Here is a 9,036-nt window from a genome sequence, read left to right on the forward strand (position 1 = left end):
ACCAAAAAGTAGTTCTCATTTCTTCAAATATATGCATAGTATTTCGACCTTGGCATTATCTGGTTCAGTGCCCTAGTGTTACCCCCAAGGGAGTTAAAAAAAAAAAACTTTATTAGTGATTAAAATTTAAATGCATATGCATGCAAATACACACCTTAGTTTCTGACTCCTAATGGAGCATTTTTCCAATGATGCTATGATGCTTCCAATCTGATGGCTGAATATGTGGAAACAAAAATATTTCTCACCCATGCATAGCTCTGGCTCTGTACTATGCATTGACTAGTTGCTGAGACTGAGAGAAGCCCCTATGCTGGAGGATGTATAAAATGTGGGGAATAGGGGCAAAGAGTCTCATTTGAAATAACTCCTTTTGCCTTTGTGTTGTTCTATAGGCTTCTTGACAAAGGTCCAACATTCTCTGTTTTTAGCAGTGCAAGAAATGAACTTGAATTTCCAAAGAATCAAGTAGTCCATGAGCACAGTTATCTCATCAGTGTGGGCTGGAACTGGACCCAGGAGGATTTAGCCAGAGACCAGGCAGGTGCAAATAGAAAGTGTGCTAAAGTGACCGATCTTTAACTTAATATCAGAACATGGCGACTTAGAACTGTGTTTGCTTTGCAGGAAAGAGCCATCTGGGAGAGATTGTTTGGATCCATAATTTTGGAATTTCTGCATTTTCTCAGGCGTTTGAGCAATACAGGAACAGAATTTGTTAAATAAAATGATTCCCCCCAAATCTAAGACTTATTGTCAATGCAGCAATAAATAAAGGCGAGACTTGTACAACGTGTGTGTGTACTCTACGCTCTTTCCCACCCAGGACAATTGACACAGTAACCTGCTTCATCCTTCAACCAGGAATATGGAAAACTCCTCTCTCCTGTTATCAAGTGAGAACCACCACCCCAATTCAGAAAGGGTGATGATTCCAATGACGGCAATTATACCAGCCAACAAAAATTACTATGGAAGGGGTGTAATTCTACATGTGTATTGACTCATACTATGATGAACCACCACATCATTAACTTTTAAGCAACATTATAAATAGCTGTGGGTCACACACATATCATGAGTGGAACTAGGATTTGAATCCTGATAGTCAAACTTCAGAACCTAAAAGTCTTAATCATCTCTTTCACAAAATGATTTCACTTCTAGAAAAGGTGAACAGCAGTGCCTCTTTGTAGTGCCAGCAAGGCAAAGAGCAGGTTTTCTATGGATCAGGGCAGACAGGTAAAGGAGAGTCCTGGAGCCCTCAGGGGTTTCTTTGGGCTTTTAATGATATTTCTACACCATTTGTAGTGAGGCAGACAGGTGCAGGGCTGACACGAAGGCCTGGGGACCAGGAGGCTGGCAGGCCTTCTAGCCCCCAGTGAATCTCCACTATTTTTGGGCTCTCTGGCATTCTCTCTGTTCTCTGCTGCTCTCCACTGCACTCTGCTGCTCCATCCTCTGCCTCCTCCTGTCCTCTGCTGCCTCTGCCCTTACATGTCCAGCCTCTAGGCTCAGGTGCACCCACTCACAGATGCCCACACCACGCTCCAGGTGCCGCCATCAGGCATCCGTGTAAGGCCACAGGTGTCAATCATTGATGCTAATGCCAGGAAGGTGGAAAAAACTGATAAATTCCATTTACCTTACAATCGTCTCTCATTAAAAACAAATAAAACTGGTAGACTGGTTCTAAAATTATGAGGCTGTGCTCTCTTCAGAGCATATATACTGAAATTGGAATGATGCAGAAAATATTGGCATGGCCCCTGCATGCAAGGATGACATGCAAATTTATACCATATTTTTAAAAAGAAAATGAGTAACATTAAATTAATAAGCTGCAAATATTTCCTTTGCAGAATCTAAGTCTATATCAGACTTATCTTCATTAAAAATAACTTATGACATTTAGCCACTTGCAACCCCGTCCCTTACTCCTCAAGTGCTAGGGCTAAATGGATTCAGAGGCATGATGGCCCCATGCCTGGAAAGCCCTTTCCACCTCTTGTAGAAAAGGGAAATAAAAAGGGGCGCTGATTAGCAAACTGATTACCTGCATCTTTGTCCCCAACCTGAGACTGTTTTAAAATACCAACTCGGTATGGACCTAAATTCAAAATGTATCCATCTGTTCTACCCATTTCTTGAACTCTGGAATATTTACAGGTAAAAAGTTGTTACCTATTATCTTTGCTGGATAATGTTTTCTTAAGGTCTGCGAGATTTTTAAGAAACGTCCGCTGGGCTGCTGTTTCAAATTGGTTAGGAGGGAGACATTTTTCACCAGAACTTTTTGTTGTACATTTTTCTGCCTCCTTTTGTCAATGTTAGTCTTTTTGATAGGTTTGCTGTCTGTGAACTTAGAGCACGTTCTGCTGCACCCGTCCCTTGCATTTGCATATACCGCAGAACCTATTTCTGGGTTCTGTGCATCTGCTGCCTACACAGTCAATCTGCCGCTTCTCCTGGCAGGGCCTAGCACACAAACATGCTCACAGTACACAGCAAAGTGCAGGCAGGGCTTCCCCACAAATCCTGTTTCCAAGGAAAACACAGAGATGCTCAAAAGTGCCATGGAAGAAGAGGTTACTGAGAAGCATCAAGCCTCTAGTGAGCAGAAGTCCCAGAATTGGTGCTGATCTTGAGAAAGGCAGGGGGTGATGAAAGGTGAGGGGTACAAGGCAAAAGTGCAGAAAATACCCGGCATGTAAAACATGCTGGGAGGAAGGGGTAAGAAAATTCTCTACTTTCGACACAAGGGGGAGGGTGATGATGTATTAATCTCACGGGATTTTTTTTTATAACAAAGGCAATTTATCTGACACTATTTTCATTGAATAAACCAATGTTACTTTTGAGTTTTCAGTGTAAAATTCTGAAGGGCCCTTTTAATACCTTGGCTGTGCAGTTGAACCATCATGTTGCCATTGCCTGGATGGCTAGGAAAAGGCAATGCTGCAGCCCTGTACCTATTACAGCAACTGTTTTTAAATCACTGTTTACCCAGAGTCCTGGAGAGAGAGCTTTTCCTGGAATGAGCATGATGTCACAGGCAGCAAAGTCTTCAAATCCCACCTGACAATCCTCAAGCCTGCCAGAGCAGACTCATGGAGAAGAACGATAATTACGTTGATTGAATCCTTATGGCTGAGCTCCTTTTCAGCTGCTTTGATTTATTCTTCTGAGTATAAATAAGTTTTCAATGAGACTTACAGAATGGTTAAGACCATGGGAAAAGAGGATCTATGATTTGTAGGTGCTGTTTCAAATAGTTATTGCATTCCTTGAATTATTATTTCCCCATCCCACCTTCTCTAAATCAATGTGCCTAGAGGGTTGATATTAAGAATGAAGTCCAGGGATCATAGAAAATTTCCCCGGCTCTCCTGGGAATTAAACCTCACCTTTGTCTCAGGAGCAACAGGCTCTAAGCAGTATGACCTATGTCATGCCTTGTCCAAGAAGATGTCCTAAGTGACTAGAGTAAAATAAATACTCTTGAACGAAACTTTCAATCCTAAAGCCATGGCCTCTTTAAAAATGGGGTCACCAACTGGTCTAGGACTTGACTGGTCTTGATATTGACAGCTCAATGTCCAGGAACCCCTCAGTCTGGGGCAAACTCAGATGGTCAGCCCCCTACTTAAAAGGCACTTAAAACTCAGCTTCTTTAGGATCTAGTATGGTTCTATATTTCTTTTGCGGTCTAGATTTCTTTTTACATCAATATTCTGCAGTCAGTTATCTCCATTATGAGAATGACACCAGGGAACACATCTAGCTAAGGGGAGTGGTGGGAGTGTCCTGGGAGGTAGAAAAGGGATAAAGAGAGCAGGAAGATTAATGTCATATTGGAGTCGGACTGTAGGGCTTCTTTTATACTATAAATATTGTATGAAGTGCTGATGTAACCTTTACTGCAGCATGACATGGGATTTGGCTATTTGTATGGCTTGTGATTAAAGTAAGAAACAAGTCTCTGATTATTCTCCACCCACTCCCTCTCCAACCTTCTTACAGATATCCAAGAAAGTCATTTTACTTATGCATTCAATCTAACTCAAACTCAGACACTAACACAAGCACATCACAACCTAGAAATTGTATAAGAAACATTGTTTATTTTTTGACCAAAAATTATTTGTAGTCTAAGATAATTGACTTCAGAAAGCACTGTGGGGGCAAAGAATGAGTTGAGACTGACAAATTCTGCCTCCTTGTAAAGAGTATCATTATCAATATGTTGCAAAGTCCCTTCAAGTTCTCTTGAGTTGCCTAAGAAAATGGATGGGTTTTTAACTTTAGTTTGTTGCAATTGCAGATAGCTAAATACAGTTGGCTAAAAAGCAAATTGAGCTCTAAGGAACAGAATTCAATCTATTGGTTTCTCCTTCTGGTCTAGCCTAGTCAGTAATTTAATTATTTGTGAAATTTTTAAACTCAATTGACTCCCATGGAATTTATCCAAGCTGGAGGGTATTTGGTGTTACACTCATTATATCCTTTGGTCCTGGTCCAACAATCAGCAACTTGGCTTTATTTAATCATAAGAACTAACTGCATTTGAAATGCCTATGTTCAGTATTTAATTTCTTTAAATGATATCCATTTTTAAAGATCAGAACATCTAGTCTGCTTATTATGTGCAAGTGTAATAGAACTTGTATCAGGTTCAAATGGGGAGATTTTTAAAAATCTTTTTAGCCCTTTATGTGAATTTATTATCTAGGACTTTTAAAACAACTGTGATGATTAGTACTAAAAATTAAAGTGACCCAATATTAATAACATCTGAGGGTGAACCCTCATAAATCAGCAAGTCTGATGTTAAAAGAGGTCTAAAATATTGCTCTAGATATGAGATGCCATCTACTGGTTGTAATTATCCATCGGTTCAACTGGCCAACATTTCAAGCAGAAGGAGAATTGTCAGGGCACCAATAGTTAAAATTCAAATAAGTTATATGTCATTCACAGAGTTATATTATGCAAATCAACCACTGAATAAGCACAACATATTTTGAAATTCAGACTGCATTTAGAAAAACGTTGCTGTGAACTTAAAGGCTTGCATAGATTTTACTTATATTTGTAAATTTTGGTCTCTCAGGAATATGTGTGGTAGAACCATTTGACTACTACTGATTCTACAACTTAGCTCCTTTCTGGATTATTATCATGTATAGACATCTTGATGTAGTTCTTTTGTCGCTGTACCTCAATACATTTTGAAAAGCAATGAGATCCCAGCTGTTCTCCACGTAGTGTGGTGGCACACCAAGTCGGTTCATGAGCTGTGCTACATCTACATTTCTAATACTATTTAAAATGAAATCATGTTTATTGATATAATAATATTAATCATATTTAACAATACTGGTATCCATCCTAAAGGAAGGCAAATGCATAAACTAATCTCATGTACTTCACACTGGTAAATTCTGGCATTTGAGTATGTGGACCGTGGCTGCGATCTGTGATCTAGTTAACATTTTCTTGGTATCTTCAATTAGAGGGAAAATCACATAAAGTGAATCCTGCCAATGTTCTATAATAGCTGTTGATTAACTAAAAGCCTACAAACAAGTTGCCCCTTGTTATTGTAAATAAACTTTTATTAGAACTCAGTCATGCCTACATGGCCCAGAAAGTCTAAAATAATGACTATCTGGTTTTTTAGGAAAAAAAAAAAAATTGTGCACACCAGTTCTAGAAACTTAGTGTATTTTATGAAGGCTATGTTTAATTAAAAAATCGAAAGGAGTGTCTTTGTTTGAATCAGCACAAACTTTGCAGCAGCTGTAGCTTGCCCATGAGAGATGATTCCACCAAGAGAAAGACTCCAATCGAATCCCCTGTGCGGATTTCACAGGCCGCCTCCTGCCAGCTCAGTGCAGTGAGAGGTCATGGGTGCCGTCAGGCGCTGCGCATGAGGATAGCTTGTTCCTGCACAGAGTGGAGGGACCTCCTCATCCACATTTTGGGTTTCCAGTTGTTGAAATATATGTAGGACTATTGGTAACAAAATTGAAGGTAACATTTATTGAACTACAGAGAAGCTGTGCGGTACACGTCTGTAAAAGGCTGATGAATTGTTAGCAGCCTTGCACAGAGCGAAAACTTGACATGACCACAGGAGAGGAAAAACCAAAGAGGAAGATGCTAGAAATATATGACATGTCCATTTAATTTGAAAAAAAAATAGGCAAATTGTGCCAATATGTAAGAATTTGGGAAGGTGATATTTTCATATGTACAATGGTCAGGAAAAACTAAAGGATATTTTTCAAATTCTATATTTATTGATATTCTTGACATCATTCATTTTTGTTAAAATGATCACTTTGGGCCTCCCTGGTGGCGCAGCGGTTGAGCGCTGGGTTGCGAAGCTGCCCGCAGCCTCTGCAGCGCCGGTTCGATCCCCGGCTGTTCCTCAGCCACCAGAGGAGGGTCCACATGGCGCGCAGACCTCTCCTGTCGCCCGCTGCTCCCCTCAGCAGTGTACTTCGGTCCTTCTGCCTGCTCTGCTCCCCGCTCTGGCTCTGGTGGATTCTCTCACCCTCCCGCACTTCTGACTGTACCCAGTGCTTGCATAAATAAATAAAAATAAATCTTTAAAAAAATTAAAAAATAATAAAACGATCACATTGGTGATGACAATGGAACAAATGACTTTTTGACCATTTATTTTCTTGGTAATTTTGGAGACATTTTCAATGCTTTGTGATAGTTTTTATTAATCTTCAATTTCAATGAAAGAAAATGAATGATTCAGAACAGCATGTGTCAGAACTGCAAATTTGGCTTCTAGTTACTTACAGGCTGTGTGATGTCAGGGTAAATAATTCCTCAGGGTAAAGATTTTCTGAGCCTCTAATTGTCTCAGATTTAAAATGAAGACAATACCTAGATCATGGAATTATTGTCAGGATTATATAAGATAACATATATAAAGCAGTATAGTTATTGTGCCCTCCTGTGGGCTCACTAAAATATGAGCGATATTAACAGGTTACTATGTGTTTTGCTACCATCCCAGGCCTGGTAGGTCACCTTCAGTTCTCGAGACCAAAAAATAATTTTGGAGACGTAGGTAGATTTTTACACATCTTTAATGCTGAATAAGGGACAGACCAGCTTTCTCTCTCAGCCCTTCTCTGGCTGCCTCCTCTCCCCGTCTGCCTGCCTCCAATTGAGGCTGCCCTTATATCCCCTCACCCCTCAGCACAGGTTCCCTATTTGCATATGCACATGCCCAGTGTTTCTGGACCCAGGTGTTCACAATTAGGTGCAAGACCACAGGTACCGGTCATAGATGCTAATGGCGGGAGGGCATAAAAACCTGCTAACTTCATTTACCCTACACTACGTGTGCAGAAAAGGAATATACAGGTCTGGGACTGCCAGGCTTAGAAAGGGTGCTTGTAAGGTTTTTCCATGACAGAAGTGCTCAAACTTGACAGGTAAAATGGTTCCTGGCTTTGATATAGATATATCAAAAATATAGATATATACATATATCTATATTTTACATATTTTATATAGATATACACATATATCTATATATATTACTGATATATATATATTACTGGTAGGATTTTCTGAAACTCAAATATATATATATATATATATATGCATATTTGACATTGCCATTTGGTTCTTTTAAAATAGTTTCTATGTCTTGGGAAAATTCTCTTCAGACATGTTGTCACCCTTTTCCACTGTGTCTTTTAATATCTTTTTTCTTTTACATTTTACTTTCTGACCATGTTAGATTTATATATATTATATATAATATATATAATATATAATACATAATATAATATATATTACATAATAATATATAAGGGCCTCCCCGGTGGTGCAGTGGTTGAGCGCTGGGTTGCAAAGCTGCCTGCAGCCTCTGCAGCGCCGGTTCTATCCCGGCTGCTCCCGGGCACCAGGGGAGGGTCCCACATGGCGCGCAGACCTCCTCTGCCACCCGCTGCTCCCCTCAGCAGTGTACCTCGGTCCTTCTGCCTGCTCTGCACCCTGCTCTGGCTCCGGTGAATTCTTTCACCCTCTCGCACTTCTGACTGTACCCAGTGCTTATATAAACAAACAAACAAACAAATAAATAAATCTTAAAAAAATAATAATATATAATACATAATATAATATATATTATATATTTACTGGTAAGTGTTACTCACTCTGCCTAAGCTGCTTGTGGTTTTATCTGAACACCTGCTTTCTTCTGCCAGTGTGGGATTTGGGTATGTTGCAAGTACACCAGCTCCCAATCAAAACCTTGGACTTGCACAATGAGACCATGCCTTCTCTATTCTATCTGGACAGAAACATCACACAGTTGTTGCTGCAGAAGGAGCATGCTCCAGGGGGCTGCTCTAGACAGGTGCACAGCGATTCCTCCGGACCCTGTTGCCTTTTCTCTAATGATCTGGCTGAGCATCCTTACTACATGATCTGAATTACCTAAGAAGTCTTAGCCATGAGTATACTATATGCTGATTCCCCAAGGTGATCTGTGAATCTATGAATTTCTGAAAACTATATTTAGTTTCTTTATATCTTAATGATAATTTTATTAGCTAGCTCAATAGTTCCCACCTTGGCTATAATTAGAATTACCTGGAATTTTGCATGTGTGTGCACACACTTCAAACCACCTGACCCTTCCTCAGAACCATGAAGTCAGGATTTCTGATGCATAAGAGCCAGTATCTTTTAGTTCTGACATTGCCATTTGGTTCTTTTAAAATAGTTTCTATGTCTTGGGAAAATTCTCCTCTTTAGGCATGTTGTCAGCCTTTTCCACTGTATATTTTAGTATCTTTTTTCTTTTACATTTTCTTTGTGACAATGTTAGATTTACAGGAAAGTTGTAATACCAGCACACAGAGAACCTCCATTCTTTCACCCAGTGTTCACATCCTGTATAACCATAACCATAGGACAAACCTAAAAGATTAGCTCTGTTTTTCAAACTAAAAAGTCAGCACTGGAACATTACTGTTAACTAAACTACAGATT

At 39.7% G+C, this 9,036-nt stretch overlaps 1 pseudogene; it reads left to right on the plus strand.

The window, feature by feature from the left end:
* Window positions 1-1,708: 1,708 nt before the first annotated feature.
* On the plus strand, window positions 1,709-1,809 carry LOC119243917 (U6 spliceosomal RNA; annotated as a pseudogene).
* The last annotated feature ends 7,227 nt before the right edge of the window (window positions 1,810-9,036 follow it).

Source organism: Talpa occidentalis, unplaced genomic scaffold (genome assembly GCF_014898055.3).
Source record: "Talpa occidentalis isolate TD23 unplaced genomic scaffold, MPIMG_talOcc4v2.1 talOcc4.13, whole genome shotgun sequence".
In the NCBI taxonomy this organism is placed as follows: domain Eukaryota; kingdom Metazoa; phylum Chordata; class Mammalia; order Eulipotyphla; family Talpidae; genus Talpa; species Talpa occidentalis.